General features: G+C 35.7%; 1 protein-coding gene across 13 annotated transcripts in view; it reads left to right on the top strand.

The window, feature by feature from the left end:
• Window positions 1-16,807, top strand: part of Mgat4c (MGAT4 family member C) — a 732,252-nt gene that overhangs the window by 374,747 nt on the left and 340,698 nt on the right. For all 13 annotated transcript variants that reach the window (XM_021246532.2, XM_021246531.2, XM_087192571.1 and 10 more), the window contains one exon: window positions 15,268-15,330. The gene's annotated coding sequence lies outside the window, so the exon portion shown is untranslated. The remainder of the gene's footprint in view (window positions 1-15,267; window positions 15,331-16,807) is intronic.

Raw genomic sequence — 16,807 nt, 5'->3', positions numbered from 1 at the left:
TGCTTCTTTTGTATTTCACTCTATTAACTTTTCCTAAGGAAATGCCCTTTGAAATTTAAACATCAGGCCACCATGGGAGTTAAATTTGAAACTCTGCCACATTCTCTTCATTGTGCTAGACAATTCTCTTTTCAGTTTAGAACTAGGAACATAAATATTAATCAAAGAGACAGGTAAAAAAATGGCAAAACTGCCAAACTTCTACTGATTCAGGTCATCCCTGTGTGGATTCATTGTTTGGTGTAAAAAAAGAATAGCCAAAGAGCAGGGACTCACTCCCAAGTAAGTATATAAACATAAAATAAATTGGCTTAATTTTAGTAGCTTTTGACATCAGGGATTCACAGAGACTCCATGAAAAGTGCAGAAGAGGATTTTTGGAAAAGACAGATGATAAATAGAGGTCTAATCAGATTGCTGATGGAAATATACTTGGGGAGAGCATAAGACATTGTACTGCTTCTTTATATATTCTTTATACATAAAGGTTTGTGATTTGGGCCTAGCAGGCTTGTGTTTGGGGTTGCCACAAAAATCAAAGTATGATCAGAACTACAACAAATGTTTAAATTACCACAAAAATTATTACAGTAAAAGACACAAAGTCATCAATCCACATCAAAGTATTCTCCTTCTCTTTAAACACACATCCTATCTTTGTTGCCACTTTCTGAAGTAGGTTTGGAAGTCTTTTTTTGTGAGTGTCTTTAGTAGTGCTGTCATGGTTGTTGCCTCATTGTACTGAATTAGTTCAAAATATTCACCTTTCATAGTCATTTTGACTTTGCAAATGAGACAGGTATCACAAGGTACCAGATCAAATGAATAAGATGGATGAGGATACATCATAATATTATTTATGATACTACCCTTCTTTTGTATGACACTCAATGCCAGCATTTATAGTATTTTTTGATCATATGTAATGACACTCATGAAAGAAAACTTCCAGAACTGCTACAGAAAGTGGGAAAAAAAAAATGGGATAAGTTTGTGCTCAAGTGAGGGGGAGTATTTGGGAGAAGAATAATGGCAACCCATCCTTTACAATAAATTTTAAAAATTTAAATATTCATGATTTTTGTATTATTGTTTTACTGGTCAATTTTTAGCATTTTAGCCATAAATCTTATTTTAATATGGGATTCTCTTAGAATTTCAAGCAAAGAGATTTAAAGGAGAACATGTAATTAAAAGTAATTTTGCCAAAAGCTTCCTCAGACAGGGTCAGTAAAAACAACAGATTAGTTTCGTGGTAGAGAAAAGTTAAGCACAGCATGGTTTCACATGCTTGTAATCTTCAGTACTCAGAGTTTGAGACATGAGAATCCCATATTCCAGCCCAGGCTGGGTAAATTAGTGATTTAGACCTTTTCTCAAGATAAATAAGAAAACTCAGTGCAAAGCCTTGGGTTCACTTCCCCAAAACTGAAAGAGAGATAGGGATGATGAGGGAATATTCTTTATTTTTTAAATTTACCTACTAACAGGTGAATGTCTTGTTTGAAATGCCAAACTTGAATATATCTAAAAATCTACTTTTCACAGTTTCACTTCTGAAAGGTGTTTCTAATAAAATGTAGTTAATTGGTACATACCAAAAACAACTGTTTTTTTGAGCTTTGTAGTGAGTATAGGTCATTTCACCCTGATTTCTTCCTGTTTTCTGCTTCCTGGAACCTATAAAGTTTGCCTGGAACCAACATAAGAAATATTTTAAAGATCCTGAAGGTAGAAACATCACAAACCAAAAAAGAAACTGGATCCTTGATGGCCAAAGTAACTATGGACTTCCTATCTCAATCTCATTTTATTCATTTTATTAACTATTAGTATTATACTTTTGTGTTATTTATCTTTAGATCTTGTCTAATAAATACAATTACCATAAAGAAAACTTAAGTACACTCTATGTGGAGCACTATTTTGGTAATTTTAGATCATAGCTTTCACTGGCTGATTTTTAGAAATCACTCAGTAGCAATGCATAGCTTGCTGCCAAGTAAAATGTCTGTTCATTAAATATTTAATGATACAAAGAATAACTAAAGAAACTGAAAATCAAAAAACCAGCTCTATAAAGTATTCTGAAGTTCATTGTAGAAAAAGATAATGAAAACTACAATTCCAAGAACACCAATAGAAAGAAACTACCAGGCAAGGCAACCAACTGAACAGAAGAGAAAGACAGGGAGCCCACAACAGGAAATAATATGACAAGGATAAGCCAACACATAGCAGTTATAACCACAAAGGTAAATGGTGTCAATTCACTGATCAAAAGAAACAGATTGGAAGAATGAGTCAAGAAACAGTATTTATCAATGTGCTACTTTCAAGAAATACATTTCACTCAAAAAGAAATTAATAGACTGAAAGAAAATGGAAAGATTTCCATGCTCTTGAGTGGGAAGAACCAACATAGTAAAAATGGCCATACTTCCAAAATTGTTATACATATCTAATGCAATGCCAATCAAAATGCCATCAGCATACATCACAGAAGCAAAGAAAACATCGCTAAAATTCATTTGGAACCAGAAGAGACCTGGAATAGCAAAAACAGTTCTGGACAACAAAGGCAAGGCAGGGGGCATCAAAATAAAAACTTAAAACTATACTATGCTGGGGATTTAGCTCAGTGGTTCCGCACCTGCTTCGCAAGCGCAAGGTCCAGAGTTCAATCTCTGGTACCAACCCCCTCCCCCCAAAAAGAAATTATACTATGGAATTACTGTGATAAAAACAGCATGGTAGGGCTGGGGATTTAGCTCAGTGGTGCTGCCACTTGAATCCTAAGTGCAAGATCCCAAGTTTAATCCCAGGTACCCCCCTCAAAAAAACCCCAGCATGGTGGCAAAACAAACAAACAAACAAGCAAACTGGAACTGAGGATCAATGAAAGAGACTAGAAGATACAGAAACAACTCCAAACATATTCAGACAACTTATCTTTGACAAAGGGACCAAACACATTCACTGGAAGAAAGATAGTCTCTTCAATAAATGGTGCTGGCAAAACTGATTCTTTACATGCTGAAGACTGATACTAAACTCATGTCTCTCATCACTAAACTAAAATAAATGTGGATCAAAATAGTAAATCTCCTGGAACATAGAATAGGTAGTATATTTGGGGACATAGGCAAAGACTACATGAACAAAACTCAGACTGCATGGGAAATAATGCAAACAATCAACAACTGAGATCTCAACCTATTAAAAAGCTTTCTAAAATTAATTTTGTTGGTATATTTTTTCTATACAATATAATGACATTCATCATTGGAAATTTGTACCATTATATAATCTATCTTGGTTCTTATTTTTTTCCCCATTCCCCTGCCCTCCTTTCAACCCTTCCACCCCTCCCTATTTACAAAGAATTTGTTTCCATTTTTTAATTTTCTCATATTAATTCCATTCTCTTCTTTCCTTTCCCCTCCCTCACCCACTTCCCCTTCCCCTTTGTCCCATTTCTTCAAACAAAATCACCCACAGAGTTAAGAGACAGGCCACAGAGTAGGAAAAATATTTTAGCTGGTTGTTCCTCAGACAAAAGACTAATACATAGAACATACAAAGAATTAAAAAAACTGACCTCCCAAATTTAATGATCCAATATACAAAAATGAGCAAATGAAATGAACAGACACTTCTCAGATGAGGAAGTACAAACAAAAAATAAATATATAAAAAATGTTGAACATACTGGTCATTGGAGAGATTCAAATTAAAACAACACAGATTCCACCTCATTCCAGAAAGAATGGCTATTATCAGGAAATCCATCAACAGCAAGTACTGGTAGGGCCATGGGAAAAAGGAACCTTTCCCCACTGTTGGTGGTAGTACAGACTGGTGCAACCACTGTGGATAACAGTGTGGCAATTCCTCAAGAAAACTAGGATTAGAGGCTCCATTTCACCCAGCTTTTCCCTTTTTGGATATCTCCCCAAAAGACTTTAAAGCATCATATCACAACAATATATGCACACTCATGTTTATAGTGACACAGTTTGTAATAGCTAAATCTTGGAAACAACCCAAATGCCCATCAACTGATGAAAGGATGAAAAAAATGGGTTTATTTATAGCTAAATGTATGCAACTTGAGACTATAGTCTTAAGTGAAATAAATTGGACACACATATGTAAATAACACATTGTCTCTCTGGAGTGAGAAACTGAAAAGATAAATAAGGACAAAAATTTATAATAGATAATGTAGAAGAGGAAGAAATGGTTCAAAAGGAAAAGGGGACTAGGGAGGGAGGAGGGTGAAAGAAGAAAGGCAAAAGGAAAAAAAAATGATTACAGAAGGAAAAAAATGGAAATAAAGCTTTTGTAGATAAGGAGGGAAAGGGGTTGAAGGGAAGGGAGGGGAATGGGAAAAGAAAGGAGAATCAAGATATATCATATACAGGTACAAATTCTCTATGATGAGTGTGATTATTATGTATTTCTAAACTGGAGAGAGGTTTTGTACTATTAGATCCTTCTTTCTCTGATTTGAATGTGTGCCCATCAAAATTCAGGTGCTGTCATTGTGATGTTGGTAAAGATGGACCTTTTAGGAGGTGATTAAGCCATGAGAGAAGCTTCCTGTGACTGGGATTAAGGATCTTGTAAAAGGGGCTTCAGGTGGTATAAGCCTTTTTACTCTTCTTTCTCCATGTGAAGAGAGAGTGACTCCCCTCATTCCACCTCCATGAGCCATCTTGGAGGCAAAGAGTAGCATTTACTACCACTGCTGGCTTGATCTCAATCTTCAACTTACCATCCTCCAGAAATGTAAGAAATGAATTTCTGTTCTTTATATATTGCCAATTAGACATTCTCTTAGAACAGCACAAAAGAACTAAGAAGTCCATGTTCTGGGAGGTCACAGAAACTCACCTTCCTGCAGTGTTGTTTAACTAGATATGAAGGTTAAGTGGGATGTAAGGAGGTAAAGTGAAAGTAAAAACATGTACAAAGATACAGTCGAACAAACTTGATAGAAGGTCAAAAGTCTGAAATATTTAGACTGGTATGAAGTGAAAGTAACAAAAACAGTAACAATTATAAACAGCACAAATCTCTTATGGACAGCTGACCAGTACATCAAACAATCTTTTAAAAATTGTATTAAAATGTAATATATATATATACAAAAAAGTCCACAAATTTTGGATTTAGTGAATTACCACAAAAAAGTGAATTTTGGATTTAGGGAATTACCACAACCATTATCAATATTGCTACAATATTGCTAACAACTCAAAAGAAATTTGTCAATAATTATTATATTACCACTCTCCCCAAAGTTGATTAATAATCTAACTTCTAATTCTTATATTAGTTTTGCTTGTTTAATTTTATATAAATGGATGTCTGTTTACTAACCTATACTTTGACTAGTGACTTATTTTGCTCCACATTATATTTGTAATTTGCCCATATTGCTCACAACACTAGTCAGTATTTCATTCCTATATGATATTCTATTATTTATTCATTTATTTATCAATGGATATATAGCATAATATATTTTCACATACATGCATACATTGCTAGAGTATATGCAAAGAAGTGAAAATTGGTAATGCATATATAAATTTTAACCAAAAGTTCACCAAAGTGGTTGAGTTAATACACTTTACTTCAAGTATTACATATAAATTTCAGTTGCTTCCCAGCCTTGCAAAACTTGATATTGTTCATTTTCTTAAATATAAGCATTCTGTAGGTTGTGCAATCGTAACTCACAGTGGTAGTATTTGTCTTCCAAGAATGAAAAGCTTACTAATTTTCTTGTCACTTTTCTAGCTGTTAGGAAAAAATATCTAACACACTTTAAAGGAAAAAAAGTGGAAAACATATTTTATCTGTGTTTAATACAAGGTCACATAGAAGATCGAGTAATATATTTGATTGGGAAGTTGAAGATAAAACACCACTATTATAAATTTTTTTAACTAAATTATATTTTGTTTTCAAGGAGGCAAATATATTGTTAATTCTTTAAAATCTATCTGAAATATTTTTTACAAAGCTACTTTGATTTTATCCTATTTGGGCTTTCTTTTCTAAAATAGTTTCTTCTGCTACTGGCTTTCAATTCTTTGATTCTCTGGTATCTCCTTCATTTGCAGGAGCCCACTCAGAGCTTTGCTGAGAAGTGTTTTACTTAAAACTTTTTCTGTGCAAGTTAAATGCACAGATTCTGGAGCCAGAAGGCCTGGTTTGCATCCACATTCCTCCACGTGTTGTCACTTGAACATACTGTTTAACCTTCAAATATTTCAGTTTTCTCATTTTTAAAAATGAGAACAACAGGAACTATTTCATAGGGCTGTTTTCAGGAATGAGGTGATATATATACATTGCATAAAGCAGTGTCTGACAAATGTACTCAAATAGGTTTAGCTATTTTTCTTAACATTTTAGTATATATGGAAGATATATTTTACTCCTCTGATTTGCTTGAGTACACAAAACTCCCTTATAGAACATGTTTGATTCTCCTAAAGATGTTTGCCTTAAAATTTGTCATCTAAACCAGGATACTTTTATAAGTAAAAGGCTATATTATTAATAATTATAATCACAAAATCAGTTAAAAAACAAACATGTTTATTGTATCATAAACTCATACTTCTGCACATATTGATGTTTAGTCGATGTATCTGCAAATGTTTATTCAGTGTTTTAGTTACTCTCTCTTCTCATGCCACTTTCATTGCCTGCATTACATCAGTCAATCCCTCAACTTTCCAAACATTATTCTATCTACAGAATGCTATTTCAAAAGTGTATTTTAAGTGTCAACTTGATAATATATCTCTATTTTTTGTATTAAATTCTTTTACTGGTACATTGTAGGTATACAACACAATTACATTTCTCATTGGGAATTGTACCTTTATATAATGCATCTTGGTTCTTATTTTTTCCCCATCCATGGCCCTCCCTTCACGCCCCCCACCCTTCCCTATTTACAAAGACTTTATTTCCAGTTTTTCCATTTCTCAGCATTTTCCCTTTCCCTTCTTTCCTTTCCCCTGCCCCTCCCACTACCCCTACCCCTTTGGACCTTTGCTTCCTATTTTACATTATCTATTATTCATTCTAATCATTGGTACATTTTAGGTATACAATATAATGACATTCATCATTGGAAATTTGCACTTTTACATAGTCTCTCTTGGTTCTTATTTTTCACCCTTGCCCAGCCCTCCCTTCAACCCCTCCAGTCCTCCCTATTTACAAAGATTTTGTTCCTATTTTTCCATTTTCTCATATTAATTCCATTCCCTTCTATCCTTTCCCCTAGCGCTCCCACTTCCTTCCCCTTTGTCCCTTTTCTTCCTATTTCACATTACCTAATATACATTTAGTCCTTATTTACACTTTCAGTTTCTCACACCAGAGAAACTACTCGGTATTTACACGTGTGTCCTATTTATTTCACTTAAGAGTATTGCCTCAATGTGCACCCACTTAGCTATAAATGTCTGTAATTTCTCATTTATTATGGCTGAGTAGTACTTCATTTAATAAAAAAAACACATTTTCTTTATCCAGTCTCCAGTTGATGGGCATTTGGGCTGTTTCCAAGTTTTAGCTATTACAAACTGCACTGCTATGAACATGAGTGCACATATATCACTGTTGTATGATTCTTTTGATTCTTTGGGGAAGATCCCCAGCAGTGGAATAGCAGGGTCAAATGGGACTTCCAGTCCTAGTTCTTTGAGGTATCTCCATACTGATTTCCACAGTGGTTGCACCAGTCTACACTCCCACCAGCAGTGGAGCAGGGTTCCTCTTTCCCCACAGCCCCGCCAGCATTTGTTATTGGTTGATTTCATGATAGCAGCCATTCTTTCTGGAGTGAAGTGGAATCTCAGCGTTGTTTTCATTTGCATCTCTCTAATGACCAGTGATGTTGAACATTTTTTCATGTATTTATTTGCTATTTCTACTTCTTTGTCTGAGAAATGTCTGTTCATTTCAGATGCCCATTTTTGGATTGGGTCTTTAAATTTGGGAGGTCTGATCTTTTTAAGTTCTTTATAGATTCGAGATAGACCTTTAATGAAGAGCAGGTGAAGATTTTTTCCCACATTGTGGATTGTCTGTTCACACTGCTGGTGGTTTCTCTTACTGTGCAGAAGGTTTTTAATTAGAAGAGATCACATTTGTTGATTGTTTGTGCTAGTTCATGGGCAACTGAGGTTTTGTTCATAAAATCTTTTCCTACACCGATGTCTTCAAGGGTTCTACCTAACCTCTGTTCCAACTGGTTCAGAGTTTCTATTTTAATATTTAGATCTTTAATCCATTTTGATTTTAGTTTAGTGCATGGTGAGAGATATAGGTCTAGTTTTAATCTTTGGGAAGTTGAAGCCCAATTTTCCAGCACCATTTCTTAAAGAGGCTATCTTTCCTCCAGTGAGGGTGTTTGGCTCCTTTGTCAAAGATGAGATGGCTGAGTGTGTCTGGTGTTGTTTCTGCATCTTCTAATCTGTTCCACTGGTCCTCAGGTCTGTTTCTTTGCCAGTACCATGCTGTTTTTATCACAGTAGCTTTGTAGTATAGTTGCAGGTTGGGGATTGTGATACCCCCTGCCATGTCTTTGTTACCTAGAATTGCTTTTGCTATTCTGGGTCTCTTCGTGCTCCAAATGAATTTTTGGATTGTTTTCTTGAGGTCTGTGAAGTATGCTGCTGGGATCTCAATTGGAATTACATGAAATCTATATAGCAGTTTTGGAAGTATGGCCATTTTCACTCTATTAATCCTTCCTACCCAGGAGCAGGGGATGTTTGTCCATTTTCTGATATCATCTTCAATCTCTCCTTTCAGAGTGCCATAGTTTCAGAGAAGAGGTCTTGATTTATTTCATTAGGATGATTGCTAAGTACTTCTGGCTTTAGATGCTATTGTGACAGGAATTATTTGTCCTATTTCTCTCTCAGTGAGTCTGTCATTCATGTAGAGGAAAGCTATTGATTTTTGTGTGTTGACCTTGTAACCAGCTACTTGACTGAATTTAGTTATTAAGTCTAGAAGACTTTTGGTGGAGTTCTTAGGGTCTTCTATATACAGTATCATGTCATCTACAAATAATGACAATTTGACTTCTTCATTACCTATCTTTAATCCTTTTATTTCTTTCTCTTGTCTAATTGCCAAGGCTAATGTTTCCAGAGCTATATTGAACAAGAGTGGTGATAGTGGACATCCTTGTCTTGTTCCTGATTTGAGTGTGAAGGATTTCAGTTTTTGACCATTTAGTATGATATTGGCTGTTGGTTTTTCATAGATGGCTTCTATCAGTTGGAGGTAGAGACCATCTATTCCAATTTTTTCTAGGGTTTTTATCATAAATGCATGTTGGATTTTGGTCAAATGCTTTTTCTGTATTTATGGAGATAATCATATTGTTTTTGTCCTTGGCTCTATTGATAAAGTGTATTACATTGATTGATTTGTGTATATTGAACCATCGCTGCATGCCTGGGATCAAACCCACTTGATCAGGGTGTATGATCTTCTTGAAGATCTTCTGCATTCTGTTTGCCATTATCTTATTAAGGATTTTTGCATCTATGTTCATTAGTGAGATTGGCCTATAGTTCTCTTTTTCAGTTGGGTCTTCCTCTGCTTTGGGGATCAAGGTGATGCTTGCTTCCAGGAATGAATTTGGGAGTATTGCTTCCCTTTCAATTTCATTGAAGAGTTTAAACAGTAGGGGCAGCAATTCCTCTCTAAATGTCTTATAGAATTCAGCAGTGAAGCCATCAGGGCCCGGGCTTTTCTTAGTTGATAAGTTTTTAATTACATTTTCAATTTCATTGGTTGATATTGGCTTGTTCAGAATTTTTAGGTCTTCTTCGTTTAACTTTGGTAATTCATATGTATCTAGGAATCTATCCATTTCTTCTGTGTTGTTCATCTTATTGGCTTATAGGTTCTGGAAGTAGGTATTGATGATCATCTGGATTTCTGCTGGGTCTGTTGTCATTTCACCCTTTTCATTTCTAATTGCATGGATTAGGGCCTTTTCTTTCCTTTTTCTGACAAGGTTGGCTAAAGGTTTGTCAATTTTGTTGATTCTTTCAAAGAACCAACTCTTGGCTTCATTGATTTTTTGTATTATTCTCTTAGTCTCCATTGCATTGATTTCTCCTCTGATCTTTATAATTTCCTCCCTTGTATGAGCTTTGGGTTTGTCCTGCTCTTCTTTTTCTAGAAGCTTGAGGTTTAGCGTCAGGTTGTTTAATTGGGCTCCTTCTGTTTTCCTAATATGAGTATTCACTGCTATGAATTTCCCTCATAAGACTGCTTTCATTATGTCCCATAAATTCTGATATGTTGTATTGTCATTGTCATTTAATTGAAGGAACTGTCAGATTTCTTCTTTAATTTCCTCTGTGACCCATTGGTTATTCAGAAGTGTGTTGTTCCATTTCCACGTGTTTATGAATTTTTTTGTTTCTTTTGCTATGGATCTCCAATTTCATCGCACTATGGTCTGATAATATACAGGGGATAACTTCAATTCCTTTGCACTTACTTAAACGTGTTCTATGTGTGAGTGTGTGGTCTATTTTGGAGAATGATCCATGTGCAGCTGAGAAGAATGTATACGCTGATTTTGTGAGGTGGAAGACTCTGTAAACATCTGTTAAGTTCATTTGTTCAAGAGTTCGATTGAGTTCTAGTATTTCATTACTTATTTTTAGTCTAGTTGATCTATCTATTTGTGACATTGGGGTGTTGAGGTCCCCCACTACAATTATATTAGTGCATATATGACTTTTCATGTCCGTTAGTATTTGTTTTATATAGTTGGGCACACTAGTGTTTGGTGCATAGATATTTATGATTGTCATCTCTTCCTCTTGGATTCTTCCCTTTACAAGGATGTTGTGTCCTTCTTTGTCTCTCTCAATCAGTGTTGGTTTGAAGTCTACTTGATCTGCAAAGAGGATAGCTACTCCTGCTTATTTTTGGGTTCCTCTCACATGGAGTATTGTTTTCCACCATTTAACTTTCAGTCTATGAGTTTCCTTTTGAATTAAGTGTGTTTCTTGTGTGCAGCATATTGTTGGATTTTGCTTCTTGACCCATTCTGCCAGTCTGTTTCTTTTGATTGGTGAATTGAGATCATTAACATTGATGGTTATAACTGAAACATATTGACTTGTCATTGCCATGACTTTTTCTTTTTGTTGGGTTCTCCCCCTTTGCATTTAATTTGTCACATCCAATGGATTCATTCTGCTGGGTTCCCTGGGGTTGTTATCTTCATTGTTTTTTCCTAGGGTATTGTCTAAAATTTTTTTGAGTGACAGTTTCATATTCATGAAGTTCCTGAGGTGCTCTTTGTCATGAAAGTATCTTATTTCTCCATGAATTTTGAAAGATAGTTTTGCAGGGTACATCAATCTGGGTTGGAGGCTGTTTTCTTTTAGGGCTTGGAATATGTCACTCCAAGCTCTTCTTGCCTTGAATGTTTGTGTTGAGAAGTCTGCTGTGATTCTGATGGGCTGTCCTTTGTATGTGATTTGTTTCTTTTCTCTGACTGCTTGGAGAACTTTGTTTTTCTGTTGTGTTTCTGGAATATTAACAATTATATCCCTATGTGTAGATTGTTTTTGATCAAGGCTATTTAGAGTCCTATATGCCTCACTTATTTGTACGTCAAGCTCTTTCCCCCTGCTTGGGAAGTTTTCTGCCATTATTTCTGTGAAGAGATTTTTTTTATGTCATCTGCACTCTCTCCTCTTTCTTCATTGAGCCCAATCAGTCTTATGTTATTCTTTTTTGCATCATCTAGCAGCTGCTGGATTGATTTCTCATGTTCCCTTATAATTTTGAAGCAATTTTTCTTTTCCTGGTCTCTAATTGCAATCTTATCTTTCTCATCTGAAATTCTGTCCTCACATTGGCTCATTCTGCTGTGAAGGCTTTCAGTGGAGTTTTTCATGTCCTGGAAATCTATTTGCATCTCTTTTATGGATTCCATTTGTTTCTTATGTTGGGATTCCATCATGTTCCTGAGCTCCTCTCTGGATTTATTAATCATATCTTGCACTAGGGGCACAATTTCTCCTGTTATCTTAGAAATTATTTCTGTTTTCATTTTTTCCAGATCCCCTTTTGTTTCCAGTTCAGTGGGTCCAGGTGGTTGAGTATCAGAGTGTTCCATCTCATTTCCCTTTGGGGTTGTTGTAGGTGATCTGGAAGTCTGGTTTTGAGACTTATTTACATGTTTTCTCATTTTGACTGAGGTGTGGGTCTGCTAGTGCCTTCGTGGATTACCTCCTCTGAGCTGGGTGAGTTGGGTCAGGGACCGGGAGCAGCGGTAGGGATGGTGACCCAAAAGCCCTTTCCCTTGGGCTGGGAGCAGCCGGAGGGATGGTGCCTGGGAAACCCCTTCCTCTGTGCCAGGAGCAGTAGAATGGTGGCCCAGAAGCCCCTTTCTCTGGGCCATTAGTGGTGGGACAGAAGGTGGTCCAAAAGCCCTTTCCTCTAGGCTGGGAGCAGTGAGAGGGATGGTGACCGAGAAGCCCCTTCCTCTGGACCAGGAGCAGTGGGACGACGGCTCAGAAGCCCCTACCCCTGGACTGGGAACAGTGGGACTCAGTACCTTTGTCTGGTGGTCTGGTGTCTTCTGCCTCTTTGTAGTGTGGAATCAGGTGGCTGCCTGTCTGCAGTGGGGTGATTCGGTGTCTTCTGCATGACTCTTGACCTCGGTAGGGCATGCACAGACCTGCCTGTCTGCAGCAGGCTGACTTGGCATGTTCTGTACAATTCAGGACCTAGATAGGGCTTAGGCAGACCTGCCTGTCTGCAGCGGGGTGACTCGGCGTCTTCCATGCCACTCAGGACCTTCGTAGGGCATATATCTCTATTTTTTAAAGACTGTAGCATTTTCTCTTTACTTCAAATGCCAAGTTGCAAGATTTGTGGGTCGTGGAAAACAGTATGTACTTCATTATCAATATTGTCATAGATCACTTCTGTCACCATCATTATCACCACAAATTTTTTATGCACTCAATAATAATGTTGAATATTTCATGTGTAATTTCCCTTTTAATCCTCAGAAAACCTCATTAAGTATTTTATCATCCCCATTTATGAAGTGGAAGTTGGTATAGCGAGCTTAGGCAACAGGCTCAGTATAATACAACTTGTGATTGATAGAGTCAGATTTCAAAGCTTGACAGTCGGATAGCACAGCCTTTGGCATGGATCATTAAGTTATACCATCTTCCTTGTTCATGTATTGATTAAAATAAATGAACAAGTGCACAATTCAATGTGTCCTTCCTTATCTCCCTCCTGTTACATTTTAGCCTCATTTCCTGTCACTCTTCCCCAGTTCATTCTGTGATACAGCTTTTTTGAACTTTCTTCCCACTGCACTGCTCATTGGCTTCTAAGGTTTTCATACATACCACACATTCCTGACCTTCCTTCTGGACCATTTTCCTTATTTCAGTTTACTTGAACCAGGTTTAGATGTTAACAGTAAGTGATGCCTTGAGTGGTGGTACTTCTTTATTATGCTTTTCGTCATCTGTTCAACTTTAGCAAATTCCTTTTGTTCTCCCAGCCATGGTATTGATAATATTCTGTTTTAAACATCAAGATATTCATGTGTATCCCAGTATATTGTAGGCACTGTTGAGGCAAATACAGAGTACCTTGCACATCTGTGAATCGCCCGAGTCCCTACTAGGACATGATAGACACTGAGAATATAAATGACACATCAAACTAAGAGTTAGACAGACAAAGAAGAAGATATTCAAGCAAATTACAAAAGCAAAGAGAAGTTGAATTTAACTGCTCATACACTTGGTGGGAGGATTTTTAAGTGCAAAGCATTATCAGACATTAGTAGGGAGGCTGGTCAGTGTCATTAGCTATAGGTGTTTGCTAATTTTGTTTATCTAAATTAGGCTTCCATTCTCTCCTAGAAATTGAGAGAAAGGGAGCACTTTTTATGATTATATTTCAAAGTCTCCTAGGGAAAGATATTTAAGAGCTGTAAAAGCAGCAGGGAGCCGGGATAAGATTTACACCTTTAAAAAGTTGATAAATGATTTACAATTATAAGTTTTGTAAAATATTCTAAGAATAGAAGTCAGAGTCCTAGAGTCAGGAAGAAGAAATCAGTCTTAAGCTTAATCAAGCAAACCAGATTATTAAGGGTAAATTGTTTGAGATGTTTCTTGAATTAATAAATAATTAACCAGAAAACTTGAACACTTCACCATATAGCATAATAATAAAATATAATTATATTCAAGGGGCTAATGTACATATATGTAATATATGTAGATAAATTTTAAAAATAAACACATGTAAATAAATTTTAAAAATACACACATCACATTTAGCTTCTTAAATATTCAAAGTAATTTTTCTGATTTCATTTCTATATTTCTTTAATTAATGTAAATAAAATAACATTATATTATGGGGCTTCACAAGTAGAGTTTAATATTATGATTAAGACTTTTAGTTCTATATTTACTAAAGCTTCTAAGAAATTATTGATAACTTGGAATTACATTGTAAAGAAATCATCAATGTAAGCACAGTACTGTAGTTAGAACAGAAATAATAATTCTCATTGCCCATTAACTGAATTTGTTACATATCATAAATGGTGTTTAATTTTACTTAAATTATTATGTTTGTAAAGGAAATATATCCAATCTAATTAAACCTGTGTAATTTCAAAAGAAAGGAGATTTAGTTGCTATATTTATATTCCCTCAAGTGTCATTGCATATGCTGTTGCTTCTATTTTGAAGATTTGTTTTGTTTTTTACACATTTAGACTCCTTGGAATCACCTCATGTATAGGACTAGTTACTTTAGCACAATCTATCATATTGTACATTGTTTAATTTATATGGCTTTTTTCCCCCATTCCAGCATCACCATTTCTCTCTCAATTACAGATGCCTAACCATTTTGCACGTTTATGGGGCTTAATCCCAGAACTGAATTTCATTAACTGACCATAGCTTTACTTCTATTTATACACTAGTGAGTTCTTTGCTAAAATTTTGCAAAGATATGGCAGGAGAAGACAGCTAAACATCATCTACATTTGAAAGGACCAAATTTACAAATCAGTACTCTTTAATGCAATTTTTTTCCCTTTGATGAGCTGGAAGATTATTTGCAAGTATTGTAAGTTTCAGTGGAAGTGTAAACTAAGATTTTTGTCATTTTGATTTAACACAGACTCACCCAGAATGCACAGCCCTGATTTTGCATGAGAAGGGCCACCTCTACAGAACCTAAAACGTGAGTCCTGTTGATTTATTATTGAATTCTATAGTGCTGTATATCTGATCTATTGATATGACATGGCATTTATTAAGACATATAATGAGATAGTTTCTATAAGAAAAGCAGACCATAAGACTATGTCTGTTTTATTGTTCAGATTAAAAGAATTCTAGTAATTAATAAATGTTTAAGATTGAAGCAGTTAAAGGAACTATGCTATTCCTTGGCACTGAGTTTAAGGCATGTGGTTTTTTTAATGTGGATTTCATGTTCAAAATTATTTATAAAGTATGTTAATGAGATACTTCAGAATTCAACTTTTACCTTTTTAAAAATTTTCTCTGTGACCCTCATTCATAAATACTTAGAATATATATTTAGCATCTTGCTTTTCCTGTTTTGTTTTGTTTTGTTTTGTTTCAAACGGAGTAAGTGGCCAGTTAAAAATGAAACCTTGGTATACCTTTCTTCTTTGCTCTGTCATAGATCTATCCTTCAGCTCCTTACTAATGGTTAATCTCTCTTTTCCCTGTTTGACCTCTGATAAATTGTCTTTGATAACCTGCTGTTTTGCCCTTGAACCTTACCATGGGTACAACTCTGGGATATCAGAACTGTCAAAAAATAAAAGTAAGAGCAAAAAGAACAGAGCCTACTTAAGTTAGGGAAGGCATAAGGCCTGGTAATCGACTGATGAATTTTCAACTGGCAGATAGCCTTCACTTTATCCCATATGCTGTCACAGTATCTCATATAATAAGGAAATCCCCTCTCCCCAAAATAATGGATGATGAGCACCATTTGCTTTGTGAGAATCTGCCAAGGCAACATGCCATGGGGTCTTTATCTCTGAAAGTCAGGATGAAACAAGCTTGTCTGGCTGTAGATAAAGAGACTTAGAAAGAATCCTATTCAGATGTACCTGTCACTAATTTATCTGGAGGTTTTGTGATTCATACAAACTGTTCTGTGTGCAATGCCGCATTAAATTGGTTTCCTCTGGGAGCAGACCACATTCAGGGGTCCTGAGACCCGTGCTGTTGGACACTGCATGCTGAATTCCTATAGCTGCCCCTTGCTGAATTCTGATCTACTACAAGGCTGGTAACTTGCACATATGTTAGATGATCTCTTGCAACATTTCAATCACAAAACGATTGACAAAAACTTGGCTATTTCTTAATATGCTTGTTTTTGCAAAGAAAAAAATTAAACAACACTTTTCCTATTAGCACAGTCATATATTTTAATGATTCAGTAGTTATAGATACCTTTCTCTTTAATGGCCCAGGTCTTGATGAACACTCTTCTGTGGCTCCTGTATATATTCAGACAAAGTGATATGTACTTAAACTCATTAATTTATACTGAAACATGCATAACTGCTTTGAAACAAGCCCCACTAAGGAAAACAGTTTAGAAAAGATTTTTCTCATTTAGAATATAGATTTTTTTTAACTGTGGAAATTCCATTTTATCACTTGGTGTATTT

This window comes from Heterocephalus glaber, unplaced genomic scaffold, assembly GCF_053883595.1.
Source record: "Heterocephalus glaber isolate CG9 unplaced genomic scaffold, H.glaber_assembly_v1.0 deba00001572, whole genome shotgun sequence".
Classification (NCBI taxonomy): domain Eukaryota; kingdom Metazoa; phylum Chordata; class Mammalia; order Rodentia; family Bathyergidae; genus Heterocephalus; species Heterocephalus glaber.
This window is presented reverse-complemented; position numbering and strand designations above follow the sequence as displayed.